Genomic DNA, 22,985 nt, shown 5'->3' on the forward strand with positions numbered 1-22,985 from the left:
CCCTCCCCTATTCTCCTCGTCGCCCCCATCCCTAGTTTGCCTCTTAATGAGAGCTGGCGGGACAATGGTGCCATTGTTGCCTGTGTTTGGGAACCCTGCGCTGAGAACAATCGCTGTTTACCCAAGCAGTGGCACGGCCCAGACCCTTCCCTTCATTACAGCCGGGCCAAGTCTGATTAAGTCCGCTCCCCAAGTGCTACAATAAGCCATTGAGCCAGCCACTACAACCCCTCACACTCCTCTGTGTTCCCTCTCTCCCTCCATCTCTGTTTCCCGTCCTCCATCCCGTGTCTTTCTAACGGTGTCATAACGGCGTTCTGAGCCCGTCTTTCTCCCTGGTTCATCGTTAGTGATCAAGAAAACCACACGAGGAAAGACTCGGTGTACGAGAGAGAGAGAGAGCGGGAGAGATGCAAGAAAACGAGGGGCAGAAAATGTGCAAAAAAAGCGATATTTCAAAAATATCTTACTAAAAGTGAAAGAAACTAATAATTGTTTCATATAGGATCTGATCCCATTTCAAAATGAACTTATAAGCTAGGAAAAAAAAACCTTTCCGTCACACAAAATGTGAAAAATGTCCATTCTGTTATATTAATTCTAGTCATCATATAGTGTGTAATAGATTTGCCATCGAGACAGTGAGGTCATGTTGCTAACTTGACGTGTGCAAAGAAGACACACAACATCGGCGGACTGGAAGCCCTTTTCAGGCTGCCACATCCTTGCAGCACCACAGCTCGCAAGCAGAACTGTGCTACCAGCACTATGCAAAACAGCATCATGAATATGCGTAATTAGGCGGGACCGGTGTAATTTTTCTGGCTTATGGGATGTGACATTTGTGGGACAGAAGAATACATCAGCGTAAGCACAACTGACAAACGCATAATCCCTTCCTCTGCAGTAAGGCGTTTCGTACTTTGGCACTATAGCCACAACAAAATGCGTGTCTTCGTACACTTACAAGTCAAACGCACAATTTACACCGCTTGGTGCAAATAAACATGCACATTTATGCATGCTTTCACGCAGAAAGACACACATATGCATAGATAAAATACACGAAATGCCAAAATATACAGCGCATTGTGTGTGTAATCAATAAAAAAATCCATGCCATTAGACACAGAAACACACACATTAAAAAAAACAGATAATGTATGACGGTATCGACGTTGCCTAAATGATAAAAAACGGTGCATGATGGAGGGAGTGCTTAAGGAACAGACACACAGATGGAGACATAGACTGAGATGTGGGGCACCGAATAAAAAAAACTGGTTGGGATTTGGTGAGAATAGTAAACATGAGGAATGTCAGAGGCAACCAATTTCTCAATGCAAATGGAGGAGAGCTGAACCCCACCCACTCACACACACACCCCCACCCCCACCCCCACCCCAACCCAAAAAAAGAAAGAAATATGGTCCAACCTTGGGAGGCACAGAGGACGAGACAAAGACTGCTATTGCCAAGCGGCGAGGTAAATAAAGGCTGATGATATGCAGGTATTCCAAAATAATTTGTTTATTAGTGTTGAGTCGGTAATGCGCTCAAGAAATTGCCGGAAATTGTTAGGAAGTGGCATGGCCGATGAGAGGGGTGTATTGTTGAAAACTGAAAAAAATCATTCGAGATTCGTGCTCATTTCTCTGACGAAAGAGACCTAGCAAGCAGCGACGTGTGTTTTTACACGAGACCCGCTAGGAAAAGCTTCAGCCGCAATGTATGGAAGAGGGACAAGAGGAAGGACACGAGCACTTGGGTAGTGATGACGAGCACTTATCCGTGATTGTAATGTATTTACATGTGATCGTCCCTCACCCCAAAATACAAGCAGGTGCGCACGCACACACACACACACACACACACCTGCACAGTGCCTTTCCATAGCTCTTCAGATGGCAAATTTTATAGATGCTAGCATACGGTACTCACCTCGCCTACCACCTTTACCCGACTCTCTCGCTCCCTTACCATGGCCCTCTCCCCATTCAACCACACAAATACACACACACACGCACACGCCACGCTGCCACGCGTACCAAAGGGGAGGACACATCCCTCATAGCACCCAGGAAATTAACTTGACATTTGATGCAGACAGGGAAAAAAAAAAAATATATATATATATATATATATGGGGGGGGGGCAAAAAAAAAAACAAAGTGTACCGAGGCAGAGATAGCACAAACCCTCCCCACAGTCACCTACCCCCACCCCGTCCCTAAGCCCGAGAACGCATTTGAGGGGGATTTCAGTGATCTGCAATGCAGACGCCACTGGGTGCCCACGAAAAAAATGAGCTTTATCTTGTGCCTGTCCTCCTCAGAGCATGCTGTCTGTCCCTCTCCGTTTCCATCTTTGACAATGCCGATGCTCTATTTTTCCTATTCACCCCACCCTTTCCGTTTGCATGTTTCAGTGTGGAAGGAAGTTGGAGAGGATAATGGGGTTTTGGGGGATCGCTTGATGATGATGATGCTAGCTTGCAAGAAAAAACTGAGGCACAGCCTCGAAATACTCTGCATATGTAAGATTTACCCAGTAACGATGGTAATGTTCTAGATGGTTGCCACCGTGCCATCGCTGGCCACTGAGCAGTCCCTACGGAAAAAAACACAGACACTAACACGCATGCCTGGATGTGTTTTATTTGAGCCGCTATACAAGCGTGTGCCGGTATCAATGAAACACAAAGAAAGAAATTAAATCACAAACAACTGCCCCATTAGTGACTCCGCGCTCACTTGCTAGTGGCTTTCTAACCGTAGCTGAACCCGGTATTCCTGGCACGCAGATTAAAGTGCACTACAATGTCATGAGAGGAGACCAGGATGAATAAGCAGTGTGATCGTGCATATGTTTGATGGGATTAATAATGGCCTCAAAGCCATCGGAGGAACCTCGGCACGGCGCCAAAACAACACGAAACGCCGAGACCACAATTAATACGTAATTATGCACTGCTACACTTTACACCTGCATGAAACATGAAACACACACACACAGACACATACACGTGCACACGTGCATGCACATGTGCACCCGGGCTGCAGGCCGGCCACTGTCTCTCTCCATAGCCTCAGCATTAGACATGCAGGAATGTTAACATCATTATGCACAATAGTGAGTGTCTGTCTGAGCCCTGCCCCCTTCTTTACCCTACCATATTGTGTCTGAGGGTTAGTCCAGATGTGTGTGTGTGTGTGTGTGTGTGTGTGTGTGAGCGAAGCATTATTCAAATGCGTTTCTTTATGTGCAAGGGGACGCAAAGCAGCGATTATTGTTTGGTTATGTGGATCCCTGAATGTGAGATTGTTGGACCATATCTATCTATCTATCTATATATCTATATCTATATATAACTATAACTACTAGTTATATATATAATTAGTTATATATAACTAATTCCTGAATTTTTTTCACATTGAGCTGTACGGTATGAAATGTCTCAGTTAGAATCAGTCCATTTTCATGTAGATTTGCCAACAAAGTGCAAGAATCCTCAATATAACAAAGATATGTAAACAAGAACACACCACACAAACACACACACACAAATGCATCTACACATGCATGCATGCATCTACACATGCATGCATTCATGCACGCACACACACACACACACACAAATGAGTTCATACATGCACACTAGTACTCGTGATGACACACACATAGAATTACATATAAACACACATTACTGATGTGTGTATCTGATGTATAACGATGGCTCAAACTAAAAATCCATAATAAAGAATAATAAGCAGCTTCTGACGTCTGTCTTTTGCTGAGGTATCTGTGACACCGCCCTGTTTTGCAGTAAATAGGAAACTCTTGTAGTATTTTGGGGGTCAAAGGGTGAAAAGAGAATGCATATGATAACATTTTCATGGAGGGGAACATAATATAATTTATTTTTTCTGGGTTAGAGGAAACTGAAGGTTCAACTGTCAACGCAAATTCCCCCCCCCCCTTCCCCCTGCTTGACTTAATGATCGCAAACGGGAAAATGTCACATTTCTGATAAGGTTGAAGTTTTTCCACCGGGAGGGCAGGAGGTAGGGGCATGATTTTCATTAACCGGGGTGTTTGTAATATCTGTTTTGCATTTCTATGATGCCATACGGCTCCACAGCCAAAGCATTGCATCAGCTGAACGCACACGCCGTCGTCCCCTGCCACGGCCTCTCTCATTTTGACACCTTTTTTTTTTTTCCATTTACATTTACTGCATCCGGCAAGGGAGAGATGCAGATCGAGAATGGGCTTCTAATGAAAACAATATGCAAACTGCTGCATTATGGGAAAAAAAAGCATGATTTCAGGGGGAATAAAAGGGGAAAGGGAGCATTTAAAGATACAGAGTGTGTGTCCACAAGCAGGGTCGTCCAACACTTTTTAACACTTTTTTTGTGCACACAACACTTGTTTTCTGCAACAACAACAACAACAAAAAAAGAAATGTGGAATCAGATTCAAAAAATAGATATATTTTTTGGTTATCAACCACATCTTAAATCAGCTGCGGTGAAGGAAAATTGCCCAGCATGGGTATATACCAAGTCCTTGGAACCCCTCTCTGTTTTTACAAACTGCACACCCGCCACGTCGCTCCTGCTTGCTGCCAGCGATTTGCATTCATTTGCATGATTTCATTATGTGCAGAGCCTTTGTTCTGACTGTAAAACGATGATGCAGGAGAAAGCCCGCCTGTGTGCATCGCTATTACACACTCCACTGACAGCTGCTTGGACACTTGATGGAAAACGTGCAGCTTTATTCCCTGTTTTAATTATAAATTGTTAACTGATGATTTTTAACAAATCCCTCAGACTTCCCCCGTTACGGCCGCGGCTGTGACATGTATCAGGATTAAGAAAAGAGATTGATATGTTGCGGTTTTGTGGAAAATTTTTTTTTTTTGAACAACCGTGGATAGGACATACTGTGCTATCGGAAAAAGGCAAGAGAATCTGATATATATATATATCGCATGGAGAGTGGATTGCATCCAGGCATGAAATATGGAATTACATGACAAACAGGAAATAGGAGGGGGGGGCACAAAATATAGAGTAAACCATTTTTACAGAAATTGCACCTTTCACATATTTCATTATATTTTCATAAATGATCTACAGATTTCTCTTCCGCAGTTATAACTTCACCCTCTTGGATTTAGTCTTTATTTGTGTTTGTGTGCTACATATTTATTACCTGATGAAAAAGACTTGGACTTTCAGAACGAGATTATGTGCCGATCCACCATGCTGTACCATATTTTATGTCTGTGAATGGACTTACTTCAGAGCTTTTGGCTTTATCGACAGCATGAGGTCAAAGCATGCACAGTTAGGCGCACACATATGCACACATGCACATGCATGCATGTGTGTGGGTGCATGCATACACGCATGTACATACATGCACACACACATACATGCACACACACACACAGAAAGAGAAAGAGAGAGAGAGAGAGACAGTGTAGCACTCTTTAATCATGCAGACACATGCAGAGGACTTCATTAGCCACTGTGGGCTACCGCTGATGATACAGAAGCCAGCCTGGAGGGCTGCAGGATCTATATTCACAAATGCATGTGCGGGATAAATACACACTCCTGCCGTCACTCTAATAGCAACACTTTAGTAACCAGACCTTTTCCAAATATATAGTATGTATTAAAAATGATTGTGAGTACCGCAAGGGTAATAAGTGTGGTAATGTGACTGTATATAATTTTTGCTTTCATGGGCACTTGTCCATTAATATTCTGTACACAGTTGTGTGGCGGAAAGCATGGCGTTGGTTTTGCATACCCAAAAGCACAAGATAAGACTAATTCTTACCATTTGAATAACATAAAGTGGTCAGAGTAATGCATCTTCATGAGGTCAAAACAGACATGGTCCCAGCCTTCAGTTTAGTTTTGAACCATTAACTTTCCATGAGCTGCACACAGGCACTGGCTGATGGCCCTGATGCTCAAAAAGCATAGTGAGAATCGCTCTTTCCTACTAAGTCAAAGCGAATAAAGCTTTCTCAGATATAAGGTTACAACAACCATGGCACATTTCTAAGGCTTAGCTTTTAGACCGCCCGCCACTGGGGCATGCATACAGCTGGTGGTCTACATGGGAAATCGTTGAAAAACAAAAGGCGGAGAAGCTGAATTGGGTGCTGTCACACACGATGGGTGGAACCTTGGTCAACTAGAAAGAAAAAATTGTTTTTTACTAACTCCAATAAATTGTTCAGTGGCTCAAATCACTCTCTAGATTGCTACTATATGTACCTACAAGAAGAAATCCAAGGACTCGAGCGACGGCCTTCATCTTTAAGGATTGTTGGTTTTGACCCCACTTGCACGGCAAAACTTTTCTGGTCAATCTCAGCAACGATATCAACAATGACCTTGACTGGGTTCAATCCTTGCTTTTACAAGACACTGGATTCCTCAGAGAAGAGCTGAAGAAATATAGAATAACATACATACATACATACATACATACATACATACATACATACATACATACATACATACATTACCCAAACCCGCTTATCCTGCTCTCAGGGTTGCGGAGATGCTGGAGCCTATTCCAGCAGTCATTGAGCGGCAGGCGGGGAGACACCCTGGACAGGCCGCCAGTCCACATCACAGGGCCCACACACACACACACACCTAGGGACAATTTAGCATGGCTGATTCCCCTGACCTTCATTTCTTTGGACTGTGGGAGGAAACCGGAGCACCCTGAGGAAACCCACGCAGACATGGGGAGAACATGCAAACTCCACACAGAGGACAACCCCCAAGGTTGAACTACCCCCGGGGCTTGAACCCAGGACCTTCTTGCTGTGAGGTGACCGCGCTAATCCCTACCACCGTGCTACCATTTAAATAGATATAGATGGATAGATGGATATATAGATAGATATAGATTGTGTATATATAGATAGATAGATAGATAGATAGATAGATAGATAGATAGATAGATAGATAGATAAAAAGATGTATTGTTGAGTTTTTAACAATGCTTAAAGGCTATCTCTGGGTGGCATGGGCCTGGGTTATAGAGGCTTAAATGATGAGTACAGACTCGAGCGCTGACTTTCCTGCACACACAGACTCGGCCTGCCCTTCTAATTGGCCCTTCTGAGCACCCCGCCACGTGCATGTGAGTAGTGGGAGTAATTACAATGGGTAACCCCCACCACACACTAAGCCTCATGGGTACTGACACGCCACCTCCTCTCTGCAGCTCCACATTCTATCACTATTGCACGATTTAAAAAAAACAGCCTTTCTTGCGGCTCTTACTGCAGATATATCTGAAGTCACGAGGGTATTTGCTGTGTGTTTAATTGTACCTACAAAGCGGTGCAGTTCTGCAGTGTTGTTCTAACCTTTTTTGGAGGACGACGGGTAGACTGGAATTGATAGTAAGTGATGTTGTTGTACGTTTTCCACCCACAGTGACTCGTACCTAGCGTTTCAGCTCAGCTTGTAGTGTGTATACACTTATTACCCCAATAATTTGACATCACGCCAATCCTCCTGGTGGTCAACTGGGTTGATAGAACAAATTAAAGAGTGGTGGTGATGAGGGTCAAAGGTGAAATCCTGTCATCATGGAGATCATTGGCATACTGCTAATGAGTCCTTCCTGGCCGTCCATACGTACTCAATTTACCAAAATTTGCAGTCTTCACTAATATGAAGCATCAGCTCAACTTATTCCTAAAGGTCAAATTATTAGGGCAAGATGTCCTGCACGCATCGCTAAGGAGGCCATGGTGAACGATAATTATTGAGTTTTTACAGGCGTGGCGGTCTATTCTGTTGCCTACCAACACGGGGATCGCCGGTTCGAATCCCTGTGTTACCTCCGGCTTGGGCAGGCGTCCCTATAGACACAATTGGCCGTATCTGCGGGTGGGAAGCCGGATGTGGGTATGTGTCCTGGTCGCTGCACTAGCGCCTCCTCTGGTCAGTTGGGGCTCCTGTTCGGGGGGGGGACTGGGGGGGGGGGAGTGTGATCCTCCCATGCGAAACTCCTCCCCCCTGGTGAAACTCCTCACTGTCAGGTGAAAAGAAGCAGCTGGTGACTCACATGTATGGGAGGAGGCATGTGGTAGTTGCAGCCCTCCCCGGATGGGCAGAGGGGGTGGAGCAGCAACCGGGATGGCTCAGAAGAGTGGGGTAATTGGCCAAATTTCAATTAGGGGAGAAAAAGGGGGGCAAAATCCACACACAAAAAAAGAAAAATTGAGTTTTACCACATCTAAACTAATTGTATTGGCTGAACATGGATTTCAACAGTTGCGACTAATTTTCGTAATCACTTGTTGGCGGGGGTTTATGCCGGTGTGTATGTTTTTTGAAATGTGGTGATGAAATACAGTGAGCCGTAACCTCCGTTTTCCCCCCGTGCCTCCTCCTGTCTTTGGTGTGGGACCAGAGGGCAAAAGGAATGGGTCACAGGATTTGATATTGCCCACGGTCACGTCGCCTGGGCTCTTCTCAAACCGCTGTTTGCTGTGTTCTCTGGACTGCTACTAACATCTCTGCCTTCACCCAACTCACAGGCTAACTTTGCTGCAGGCAAACAGATGCACACACAGACACACAGACACACACACAGACACACACACACACACACTCACGCTCTCTCAGTCAAGTAGAGATGGGCACCGGAGGGAAAGAAAATTCAATCCAAAGCTCCACCAACAAATTTTTTTTTGTGCCCTTTTTAGACCATTTTTACTGAAAAGCACGTTTTAAATCTTTAAATAAAACAAAGCCTGACCCTTCCTTAGTGAGGAAGTCGGAGGCGGAGGATTGGATAGGTGAAAAACAAGTTTAACATTAGCACTGGCGACAACACAGCCCCTTTTGGTGTGTGAGTGCAAAGTCATTTTATGGCCGCTATCCTGATAGTCACCTAGCCTAGTTTTTATACATTTTATTTTATTTCATGTTTTGTCCATAAATGTCACCGCTGAACCAAAAAAAAAAGGAAATAATGCAGAAAACATATATATTGGATGTATGAAAAAATATGAGGTCTGTAAACTGTCAGAGGTATTTTGGACAGGCAGCCGGCAGGCAGCTGGACCATCTCTCTGCTCGTCTTACCTCGGTTTTACATGTTCACACACACACACACACACACACACACACACACACACACACACACACACACACACACACACACACACAAATGCCAGCACCCCACACCCCACCCCACCTCACCTCACCTCATGCGGGTCCGAGGGACACCAGCTCGATGTCAGTGGTTGTCCTCCGCCTCCTCCAGCCTGCACTGCTCCTCAGCCGTGTGTTTCCACCACTGCAACAAGGAAACACACAAGGCACACAAGCAGAGTGTGAATGTGAGGCTATTCCTGGTAGCAGGGTGGAACCTGAACTTATTAAATAACGTCTCTCGGGCAAATCACAATTAGGGATGGAAATGCAAATGTGCGCTCATGTGACCAAAGAAGGAAACAGATAGTATTTACCACAGCTAGGCTTCAAATTGGTAATAACTTTGTGCAAATGTCTGCTCAACCTTTACATTTGGCTACAAATAGCGGTTCAAACAGAAGACCTTTACTGCACACGTACAGACAACTTGCTAATCATTTGAAGGTCGTGGGTGATGCGCTTTTCCCCCCGTAGTTCAAGATGCTAATATCAAAACTCATTCACATGTGAACTTGGATGCCTCCTCCAACAATACCATTGACTTCCTGTATTATTTATTTATTTACTTACCCCCCCCCTTTCTCCCCAATTGTACTTGGCCAAATACCCCCACTCTTCCGAGCCGTCCCGGTCGCTGCTCCGCCCCCTCTGCCGATCCGGGGAGGGCTGCAGACTACCACATGCCTCCTCCCATACATGTGGAGTCGCCAGCCGCTTCTTTTCACCTGACAGTGAGGAGTTTCACCAGGGGGGCGTAGCGCGTGGGAGGATCACGCTATTCCCCCCCAGTTCCCCCTCGCCCCCAAACAGGCGCCCCGACTGATCAGAGGAGGCGCTAGTGCGGCGACCGGGACACGTACCCACATCCGGCTTCCTACCCACAGACACGGCCAATTGTGTCTGTAGGGACGCCCGGCCATGCCGGAGGCGACCGCCTGTGTTTTGAAATAAACTCTATGACAAAATGAGTGAAATTAAGTTCAGCCTAATCTTTGCTGTGAAGTCACCCGGACCCATTTTCATGTGTATCGGCGCTATTTCCCCGCCATGCTGAACCCAGCAAACTTTGTATTCTGCCCTCTCTCAATGAGGGGTGTGGGGGTCAGAGGTTAAAGCTAAAAGACCAGTTCATCAAAGGTCAGAGGTAATGGGTGTAGTATATAGCATCCAAAGGGCAATTTCCCCCCATGTTTGACTCTGGAGAGCTAAATAGCGTGCGGGTGAACTGCAGCCGGTGTATGTTGTCATTGGTTAGGTGGACGGTAAGTGTTGACGTCGTCATTTGTGAACGTAGGAGTACATGATAACATAGTGAATGCTGTCAACTGTCAAAAATACAACAACACAACAAAAAAAAAGTAGTTTCACTGGTGCATTTTCTGGAATTACAGGGATGATTTCCTCCATGGTTTGACATTATAATTATTATCATTTTTTTATTTTTTTTAAACCAAGAAAGGTCCTGGCTAAACATAGAGCTTGTTCTCAGCATGGTGTTATTGTTGGTTGTGAGAGCAGGACGTTTATGTGATTTTGGCATGTACCTTTCCCCTCCGCTCATGAGAACATGTCCTGTTGTGTGTCTCCATGACGGTGGGGTGCCCCATAACACACGTCAGCACCAAACTGACAGATGCCCCTTGTTATTAAACCTCTGCATCAAGTCAGAATGGTTGTACACACACACACACACACACACACACACACACACACACACACACACACACACACATTCACATATGTACAAACATGCAGTCCAAAAGATTCATGCACACACACACACACACTGTCACATATGTACAAACACACAGTCCAAAAGATTCATGCACACACACACAGACACACACACACACACACACACACACACACACACACACACACACACACTCTCTCACATATGTACAAACACACAGTCCAAAAGATTCATGCACACACACACACACACACTCTCACATATGTACAAACACACAGTCCAAAAGATTCATGCACACAGACACACACACACACACACACAGACACACACACACACACACACACACACACACACTCACATATGCACAAACACACAGTCCAAAAGATTAATGCACACACACGCACACACACACACACACACACACTCTCTCACATATGTACAAACACAGTCCAAAAGATTCATGCACACACACACACACACACACACACACTCACATATGTACAAACACACACTCACATATGTACAAACACGCAGTCCGAAAGATTCATGCACACACACACACACACACACACACACACACACACACATTTATAGCCATTGTAGACGAGGGTGCTTCTTTAATTGTCAAAAAAAGAAACAGCAACAAATACACAAAACTGTAATTGTTTAGTTCTATATCTTTATTAATGTGTTACATCAGTGAATATACATCAAAGAAGATCAAGGGAAAATGGAAAATTACAGGTCTTTGAAATCAAGAAGTGCACAACATACAGCTATATTCAGACAGTAGTCTCAATTAGTACAAACTCCCCAGAAAACAAACAAACAACCCAAGCAAACAAAAACAACATCTTCATCCTTAGAGTCTCGTGCTTCTTATTTCACTGTTCGACGCCATGTGACTGTCTCTTGTGGTTGTGTGGCAAGACCATTATGTGTTTGCCTCTAGCCCTGCGGCAGGGTTTAGGGTAACTGTGCAACATCCCCCCCCCCCACACACACACACACATCCACTCACCCACCTTCACCCTGCTCCCTTTGCGGCTTGTGTAGTTTGTCTCATCCCATCTCGCTCCCGTGCTCCCCTCTGCTCCCCTCGCACTGCTCTACTTTTGGTCTACATGTGGGTGGGGTGGGGGTTTGGACTTTAAGGGGTGGGGGGTAACACAACAGTGACAACTGTGCCAGGAATCAACCGCTGCTTTCTCTAAAACAGCACTACCGTGAATGAGGATATACTAGATCTAATGCACATTGCCAGTGTACAAATTGCATATTGATATATCACATACTTGCGCACACACACACACACACACACACACAGACATGCATGCATACATACATACATACATACATACATTCATGCATGAATGTATGTACATGAAACAGATATACAGATATATAGGTCAAAAGAGACTCGGTGATATGCAGCAGGCATAACATGATGCAGAAATAAATTCATATTTATATGAGCCACTCTGGGATGCCACACTGACTGTATGAAACATGATATGAGGAATTATCAAAAATAACCTTGAATAATGTTAGGCAGTTTTTAAAATTTGCCTTTTTCTTCTTACATGTATTTGTGTGTGTGTGTGTGTGTGTGTGTGTGTGTGTGTGTGTTTGTGTGTGTGTGCGTGTGTGTGCATGTGTGTGCTTGCGTGCGTGCATGCGTGCATGTGTGTGTGTGACTCACGCCTCACCAATTGTTCCTACCTAGATGACAAAAAGATGTAGTCATACAACAAAAGCATTGCCTTCTAGAGAGGTTTGACTACTCTCCACCCCGATGGCTCACAGTGTTTCATTATCCAAAGACGAGGTCTGCTTTATCGCCCTGATCTCCCATGCTGTCTGTCTCATTTCCTCCCGGTAACAATCCATTAGCCAACGCCACCCTCAAACATGCAGTCGTTTAATTATACTCACTTCTCTGGCAGCACGCCGGGGCGTACCACTCATCAGAGAAACGGGGGAAGTTGGGGAAGGGAAGAACGCTGTATTATCTTATGCACGTGAGCTCAGTACGCAAGGACACCTATCTGATATATAAAAACATACTCTGATCAGTCTGTGATCAGCACACACACACACACACACACACACACACACACACACACACACATACACGCACAGATGATTTAATTACACTAACATGCTAATTGTAACAAAAATGTTACAATGTTTCAGTGTTACAATGTTACAGTGTTACGATGTTACAATGTTGCAGAGTTACAATGTTGCAAAAAATCTCAAAGAGATTTCTGTAGTCTGTTAAACATTATTAATGGTAACACAAGTATTCATAATTTTGTGTGTATGTGTGTGTATACTTGTGTCTGTATTTATGCCTGAACGATGGGGATGAAGTGTGCTTATATTTATCTGGAATTATTTCTTCCACACTGTTCTCAGCTATTCCTCATAAGCACTAATGTTATTTATGTTACTCACAGAAAAAAAAGGTGTATACTGTGAGAGTATAATTTTGTGTGTGTGTTTGGCAAAGGGGTATGGCATTGATTTACAATAGTATCATTGTTTTCATCTTATTGCTTCCTCTCAGGTATTTCTATTTCCATTACGGCGTAACAACAACATGAATAGTATTGTCTGCACTCTTGGGGAAAAATAAAGGTGCAGGGTATACAAAGGGTGTAATGTTGCACCCTTCTTATAAAGTACACTGATACATTGGTAGGGCATGATAAATATGTTGCCTTTTTTTTTTATTTACTTCAAGACAAAAAAATTTGCTGACCTTGTAAAGATGGCCAGAAAATAAACTTGGGCGGAGATAACTTCTAGTGCCTTTAGCCAGATGTGCTTCATGTGCCTTGCTAAAACTGTGCATGTCAGTAAAAAGCCAACTCAAAATTACCCATTATTCCTGTTGGTGTGCATTTCTGCAGAATCCAAAACTGGAATCCATAGGATATTAACAAATATCGGCTCATTCCCGATCGGCATGGCGCATGTTAGAAAGCTCAACACGGGTGGCTCTTAGGTGACAGTAGTCGAGGGAATTAATGCATGCAAATGAAATGCTTGGCATGCATAGCCGCCGATGAAAGTAATTGAATAATTGGCTTTTAGAGCCCTGTGTGCCTGTCCGCATATTGTGCAGAATTTTATGTGTTAATGCGTATGCGTGTGCGTGTGTGTGTCTATGCCAGCGGACATTTTAGGTCTACCCCTTCTCACACTCTCACCACTGCCAAACGCCTTAAGATGGTGGCACCTTGAGGCAGAGGGAGACAGTCATACAGAAAACCAACCAGACCCCTCCTCCTCCTCCCTTTTTCTCCTTCCTCTACCTCGGGTCCTCACAACAACACAGGACACCCCCCCTACACACACACACAGTTCCTCACCCTTAGCCCCCCCTAATAAATATTTAATTTACCCCTCTCTAATAAGGATATTAGGTGACTGCACCCCAGCCTTTGCGTATATGCATGAGTCCTTTCTCATCAAATTTACATAAAAGGACCAGATGCTAATGTGAATATAGCAACCGCTGCTTACTATTCCATATGCACTGCTGCCAGCTGCCTAGACAAGCCTGAGATCCCATATAATTTAATTGCGGAACAATATGCCATTTCCAATTGGCTCGGCGTATTCAAAATGCATCAAGGCCTTGACATTGTATGCTTTACAAAGAGGGAAAGGTTGGCATATTTTAATTGCAGCGGTATAACATCGACAGAATTTATGCTTATTCCATGTCTCGTGTAGCCCCCGCCCCTTTTCTGAAACAGTGCATTAAACAGACATCTTCATGCATAATGTAGTGTGACAAAAAAATAGAAAATCTGTGGCTATTTTTTCAGTGATAAGAAATAGACTCTATATGGCTCTTGTGTTTCACCGATTCGGAGCTTGCTCGAATATTGCTTCCCTCTTAATAAAAGACCTTTAAGGTCAGCAAGCAATACTACATGTTAATTGTACTGCAGTTTTACTAATGATAGACTGAGAGTGCATACAGTTTTTGCACACTTGACATACATGTGTATATATATATATATATGTATATGCATCATGCATGGGGACTATGTGGCAAAATACAGCGTCCTTACTACTTCAGCAGAGAGCATAGCATGTCGAGAAGTAGCATTCTGTTGTTTGTAATTAATAGGGGATGAATAATGTAGTGACACGAAATACATTATTTACATGCTTTCATCTTCAAGGAAGATTCAAAGCGTATTTGAAATGCAATTATACTAATTTATTTATAGTGCATGGTATTTGCATAATCAAAAGCCAGCAGAGCATAGATATCCCGCAAGACAGGCTGACAGCCGGCTTTAGAGCTGCGGTGTAAAAATAGCATTTATGCACACAGGCAGAATAGTGTGCACACTGCTGTTGCCAAAGTGCCAGTATTTTATCTTGCAGCCTGTAAAACCTCAGTGTTGTGCTAGCTGCTAGTTTTTATTACAATTTGCAAAAAATGGACACAGTGGGGGCACTATAGCGCGGACACCACTCTGTAGTTTCGCTACCCAAACCCACGTAAGGAACATTTGGAAATCTAGATGGTGACCAGTAAAACCATTATGACGTGGCATTCTGCTTCACATTACAACATTACACTTGTTCAGTCGGTATACTGACAGTTTCACATGTCTTTGCACCTTTAAAATTTAAAAAAGGAAAGACGATGAGTGTTAAGCCCCGTAAATTATATATTTATATCTCGTTTGCCCAAATGTGGCCCTCGGAAGCTTTCCTTCCCTTGGCTATCAGTCCCTTCCCCTCCACATCCTTCTCTGCTTTCCTTTCCTCGCCCACCGCTTTCAGCCGTCTTGTCAAACAATGTTGACATTCTACTATCTGGACCAACATCAAATGTAACGGAGACCGACGCAGACCAACAGATGTCCAAATTGCGAGAAATTTTACATGATTTAATGTTTTGTGTCCTGGAGGTGGTTAAAAAGGATGACATGGGAAAACATCTAGATGTGTTGAATTTCAGCTGAGAAAACCTTTGACGAACATCTTGACTGTGGCCTCACAGACTGCAAATATGATTGAATGAATGCATGAATGCATGCACGAATGAATGAATGAGTTTTTACGAGTGTGTGCCGTGTCGGTACTGTAACATGTTCTGGCAGGTTTGTTCTATAGACTATTTTCTAGAACCCACTTTTTGCTGAGTTTTGCATTGTGGTGAAGTTAGAGAAGTTTTAGGAGTGATCTAACTGCCAGCTGCTACTTCCTCAGTGTAATCCTCAGCATGGCTATGATACTTATTATACTTACTTGTACCAGTGTAACAAGTCATTTTTTCCTTTTCAATAATATTAATTACAAATTAAAAAAAACACTTTTGCTATCACTGTCTTTAAATATCAGTATAAAGTTGAATTGTGGGCTCACTCAGCCTCTGGGATACCGAGGATGAATAACACGACGGTGACGTTTACTTTGTTTTCAATGCCAGTTTGTCAAGGTGGAGGTTTTCCTACTGGAAATCGATGACACGGAAATCCACTTGATTATTCTGATCAATGAGACGTGATTATGTAATCAAACAGCTGAGGTGTCACAATTTCTTATGACTTTATTGGGATGGAACAGAAAAAAAAATTGGCTGTAGTGTAAAAATGAATGGAAATGTTAAGTATACACGTGACTTTTTGAGTGAACGGTAAGAAATGCATGACCGATATTTAGCCGATTATCCATAGAAATGATGTTGGACTGCAAGCGAGAGACCAAGGTGTCTGTTAAGTGTGTTGGCCATACACATCCATAAAGTTAGCTGGAAGGGAGGGCCAGACACCATGGTACAGCACAGCATGCCTGCTGCTCCCCAAAAGACGCTCAAGTGGCCATGCATGATGTCATTAAAAAGGGCCCAACCATGGCATTCCTCAATGGATTATTGGCATGTTATGGCTGGCTGATCTATTATGACCACATCCATGCAATGTGATTAATAAAGCCAATGATACTTTCTGTGTGTGTGTGTGCGTGCATGCATGCATGTGTGCGTGCATGCATGCATGTGTGCGTGCATGCCTGTGTGTGTGAATTGGGTGTGTTTATACCTGCATCTGGTCCTATGATTGTGTCTGTCTATGCCTGTGTCTACCCATGTGAATGTGTGCAAAACCCTAGTCCCCGTATGATTAAACGCAGGTTACTTTTCTATATTTACCAGTCGGCAACAGCCAGGTGTTAGCTTAGAACTGGATCATGTACACTGCAATATCCATCACAAAGCTGCTCATTTGGGTGGGACCACCTTGCAGGAAACATATTTGAGCACCCACACACCTATGATAAATCTACAGCGAAACAAGAAGACAGCGAGTGGGTGGCAGACAATTGTCTTGCGTAAAAAAGAAACTCCTCAAATACACACAGCCAGATCACCTCACACAAACAAGGACGGACACACACACACACACACACACACACACACACACACACACACACACACACACACACACACACACACACACACACACACACACACACATACACAGGAACCAGGAACCTGTCCTGCTCTGGCGGGCGCTGATGCTGCCATGCGCACAGTGAGCTCACCTCCCGTTGCCGTGGTGACACCAACCAGAGGGAAATGCCTGATTGTGTGTGCGCATGCGTGCATGTGTGTGTGTGTGTGTGTGTGTGTGTTTGTGATTGTGACGGTGTTGAGCTGGAGGATGGGGACCGGGAGGGGGTTGGGGGGGGGGGCCTGCAGGAATCCACATTGTGCCTGGCTTGTTTAAGGTTTATGTCTACCGCTTCATCCACATACAACCCGTTATCAGGTGGAACGCTTTAACCTGCCCTTTAAATTATCAAGGCAATGGATTTAGCATAGCTGCCGGTTTTAAAAGGCAGGCCGCTGCTTTGATAGGGAAAGATCCTGAGCCAAATGTGAGGGGGAAAAGGTAATTGATGTAAATCTTCAAACGCTTATTTAACGTCACACGTCGGCCAACGCTTGATTATCCGAGCACGTAATTTGCGCTGCCGTCGAATTTAAACAGAAAACAGTTCTTGCAGTCCTAAAAAATATGGATTCTTGTGCAAAACATGTACAAATTCAAACATAGGCATACAGCTGGTCACATCATGTATGAATACACACCGCAGCTGACACATGCATGCACACAAATCACTGCAGAGGAACAACCACACACAAACACACACACACACACAAACCCACATAAAACAGACACACAAATATATCACATCGCCACCATTCTTCTCTGTTGGAAGGCAAACAGTCAAAATAAACTCCCCTACTACTACCAGCTGGTATTGTTGAATTCTATTAGTGACGAGGAGCTAGCTCAGACTATAGGGGTCATCTGCTCATCAATGGGTGGCGGTGGCCTAGGCAGCTACACGACCGTGAATGTACTGAATTCATTACCCCTGGTGCACAGATGGTGTCTGGCTGCCTGTCTCAAGTTCAAGTTCATGTCCAGGAGAGACACACACACACACACACACACGAGAGGAGAGACAGGGCCCAAGCCAGACAGACAGACATTGTTGACTGAGCCTCAGCCATTGTTCCCTTTCATCAACATGATATAGTAGCCTTGGTGGCAACTAAAGGTGCTTAGGTCAGTTAATAGTAGACGACAAACATTCAGACATACTACATACAGACACAGACACATACCCAGACATACAATCACACACACACACACACAGTCTGTCAAAGCGTTGCTAGTCTCTGCAGCATGAATATAAAATAAATCTCAGTTCAGTGGGCCTAGCGGATATGGTTTTGACTGTGGTTTGCTAACGCTGGAGATGATCACATTCACAAACAGACATTATGAAACCAAACCAGGGCTTTTGTAGACAATGTACGACATATTTGCTGTTGTAATAGAAGCCTTAGTCAATTTCAAGCCTCTTGCCCTTTGCAAGAAAAGCTTGGGAGTAGGCCACAGTGAGTGACAAAATTAAAAAAAAACAATTTAATGTATTTATTAAAAATGGTATCTGTGTGATAACTATATATCCACATCCATTGTGTGGCATAGAAATTACCCCCCACCTGATACTTATGATAAACCAGCAACTGTGTCTGCCGTATCGCCGTTGTATTATTACAATATGAGCTCTCAGCCAAGAGGAAGCACATAAAAACCCTGGGTAGGCTCACATAAAATATGCTGATTGCCCATCCAATGAACATGAAAAACCTGACACGGTCGCCATGGTTATGTTATCCAACCGGTCACGTGACAACAATGGCTTCAGTGCACTGTAAGTGTGGAGCGGGGCGAGAGAGGGAACAGCCGAGAGAGCACACAAGGCCCCCCGATACCGGAGATAAGTGTGAGGGGTCCGTTGCCACCCATTTTATCACACAGGGCTAAAATCACATGCCTACATTTATCTATGCATGTGGGGCGTTGTGAAATAGCATTGTTGTTGTTGTTTTTTTTCCTTCCAGCGACTTGTTTTAATGGCAGAGACCCCTTCATCAATACAAGCCGTGCCTTTGGCCAATGCACACAACAGAAGACACCACTACTCGTCTACGTCGAGAACAGGGATGTGCCTCTATATTGTCAGGTGCACGTGCAATTCAGATGGATACCAAGGCAATACCATCATACTAGATAAGGCACACAACTCATTATCGCTAAAGACTCGTGACAGTAGTCGTGAAATACGCTGTGTACCCCGGGGACCATGCAATCCACTACAAACCCAACGTCTGCCCTGTAAGCGTGCAGCCCAGCGACATTATGAGAGACCGAGAAGGAAGGAAGGGGGGTTGCATGCAAGTGTGATTCGCAGCAGTTTGAGACATGTGATGCTGCTCTCTTCTGGTAACACTACGTCCTATTGCATTTCCATTTGCTCGAAACGGTACAGGTTTAGCATCCTCAAATCTGCATTTATGAGTCACTAGAATGTGAAATGAAGAAAAAAAGAGCCAGACCTCTGTGCAAAATCTTGCTGGCCTAAAGTATATACGGGAGGAAATCAACAAGGTCACAGCCTTTTTTTTAGATTACAAGAGATTATTTTGGCAATGCTAACTCAGTAATAGATCAAAGCGATGTACTTGTGCGATACAGAATCGAGTCTGAATATGTTGGACAGTTGTGGGGTTAGGAAGTATTAGTGATTCCTTGTTTCAAATGAAGATCTGCGATAGAATAGACCGCTGTCCAAGATAAACATATCAAAACTAGACAATAAACTCAACGTGTGTGGTTCGTGACAGCCTCAAAACGACTGCAAACAGGCCGTGCAGTTGGACATGCGTGCTCTGGTAAACCAGTGGGGACGAGTTGCAGCAGATGCCGGTTTGGTTATAGGCCCTGTACAGAGCACTGGGCTTGACATTTAGTGCGGTCTCAAACATGGAAAACAATGTGCCCTTTCATAAGGTTAGGCAGCGATTGCAGTCGACTTAACCGACTACAATAAGACTCGGTTTATTCATGGCCCGGCCAAATTGTGTTCTCAATTTTCTTCCGGGCAGATGCATAATGACCCGGTATTCTATGCGGTCTTTTACAGGGCTGGAACAAGAGACACTAGTTTTTGTCTGCCGGTGTGAGAAAGTCGGCTAGAGACCCTTTACTTGAAGCCGGCGCTGGACTCGGTCACTGTGGGTTTGTCCAGCATTGGACATTGATGATGCTCTCTTGCAGTAAAGCATATTTTAAAAAAACCTTATTTATCAGCCCTGCATAAAAAGTGCAAATATGACATGTAGTATTTTTTTTCCTTCAGAGGAGTGTGTATATTGAATATCAATGAACCCACTGTTTGGCACAGTAGTTTGCAACAAAATGCAACTGTGCAACAAAGCTAAACGTGTGTAACGGCTCTTGTTGACGTTCAAGCTTATTTTTGGACAGGTGGTCTTCAGCAAACAATTAACCCACAATCTGACAGAAACCGTAAAACAGCTGAAATAAGCAGCTAAATATCGCCTCAAGCTGTGGCAGTGGATGGTAGACATTACCAACAAAACAAAAAAACTAACGCCCATTTAGAAAACTAACACCGTTAACCACAACACTGAAACCTAACTGAGGCAACTCAAATAAGCACTTTCAATCTATTGTGATGTTAATAGACATTGTGCTGATGAGAAAGGGGGAACAGTTGTTTTTACAACCTAAGCTGGCTGGGATCCTATTAAGATGTTTCTCAAATTCTCTCCAACACCCCACACATGCACGCACACACACACACGCACGCACGCACACACACACACACACACATGCACCCATTCACCCCTGAATAGATAAATAAATAAGAAGGAAGGCCACATGTCCTCTAGCTATGAAATACAAAATGTGGGCTGTGTGAGTCCTCCTATATATATATATATATACACACACATATATATATAAGGAGTTTACCATTAAAAACACCACCTTAATGCATGTACTAGGAATGATTTCTAAAGGTATTCAAAACATCGTCAATGGCGTTTTCCTTTTACATTTTCCCAATGAATGCATTTAAAAAAAGGCCGCCAGTTCAGCTAATATATTTACTTTAACCACAACCTTACAGCCTCCGAAGCCACCCTGTCCCATTCACGTTCAAGTTCAAATGCGGAGCGAAAAAGTGCGCGGGATGTCACCTATTCAGCCTCCCCAGTCTCCTTTATGTGCAACATTATCTGTGGTGTGCGTTCTCAGGGGAGGAACAATGGGCCCCCGACCCGCAGAAGCGCGCTCAAGTACGGCCACGTAGGATTACGGAGTTGCCTCACATCCCTTTCACACGCACACAAGCGCATAGTTTTAAGATAATGACCCCAAAAGTCCTCATTATCAGTACAATTGACGAGGCATTACGCATTCAAAACCGTTACTACTCCAAGTTTTGGAGGCCGCGTCGGCTGGCTGGGAAACGTCGCCTCCTTCTTTGGGGATGCAGATGAGTCTGGTGCACTTGACGTCTTTTCATGACCCCTGTCGCACCCCCACACCCCTCCCCCCCGCCCCCTCTCGGCGCTGTCTGTCATATTCGGCCTGAGCATGGCATTGGCACTTGCCCCCGAGCGTGGGAATGGGATCGTCCAGTCGTTCACATCTCCTGCACTGCGGTTAACGGAATCAATTAGGCGGACCCGACCCCCACTCTCCCCCTATCCCTCGCGCTCTCTCTCTCTCTCTCTCCCCCCCTCCCTTCTCTGCCACCTCCCTCCTTCTCTTACCCCATAGTCCACTCCCTTTCTCCATTTTTTTTTGTCAGCTCTGTATACTACGTCCTAATTATTGCTGTTTGGGATGCCAGCGCCGTTTCCTGGACGGACTCGATCAGGCTGAAATAAGAAGCATGGAGAGGCGCACACGTGGGCTCCTCCGCGGCCTAGACGTCAAGTCACTCGTTCTCATCGTTACAGGGAACGGTTGCCTATGTTGACGTTTTACTCGGATTAATCTCAATCTAAATACAGTTATTGCTGTGCGTTATTGCAAAACTATCGATATTAAGACGTTAGCCTAATTAGCATGGGTGAAAGTTCAAGGTGCGTGTGCGCGCGTGCGTATGTGTGTACACAAATTTATGCACATTGCTTAAAGCATCAAATAAAAAAGACAGATAAATAGTTAACCCTATTTTGATTATATGACCACTGCTAATAAAACTGATGGCTACGTGAAGCATGAAAAACAACAACAACAACATGCAGTCAAGTTGATCATATGAACAATCTGGATTCAGTCAGGAATGTAGCAGACATGTCATGAGTTCTCCAAAGTCCGAGTCGAGACGAGTCTGGAAGTAGTTTTTACTTTCGGTTATCTAGCTTTATGACGAGCAGAACACTCATACAGCTAGATAACCAAAGATAACAACCCACTTCAACAATATCCCAAAAGCACAATCCTCTTCCGTTCTCCAGGTTTCCTTCTCACAGAACCCCAAATGTGTTAAAGGTGTCATCAATGTCCTTTTTGGTAGTCATAATGCACATTATATTCCTTCTTTCTTTTTGTCGTAGAGTTGGGAGCAGGGGGGGGCAGTGCTTCGGAACAGCCCAAAAACTGTTAAACACACCCATTGCAATGGAGAGGACTCTT

The sequence above is a fragment of the Lampris incognitus genome, chromosome 1 (assembly GCF_029633865.1).
Source record: "Lampris incognitus isolate fLamInc1 chromosome 1, fLamInc1.hap2, whole genome shotgun sequence".
NCBI lineage: Eukaryota > Metazoa > Chordata > Actinopteri > Lampriformes > Lampridae > Lampris > Lampris incognitus.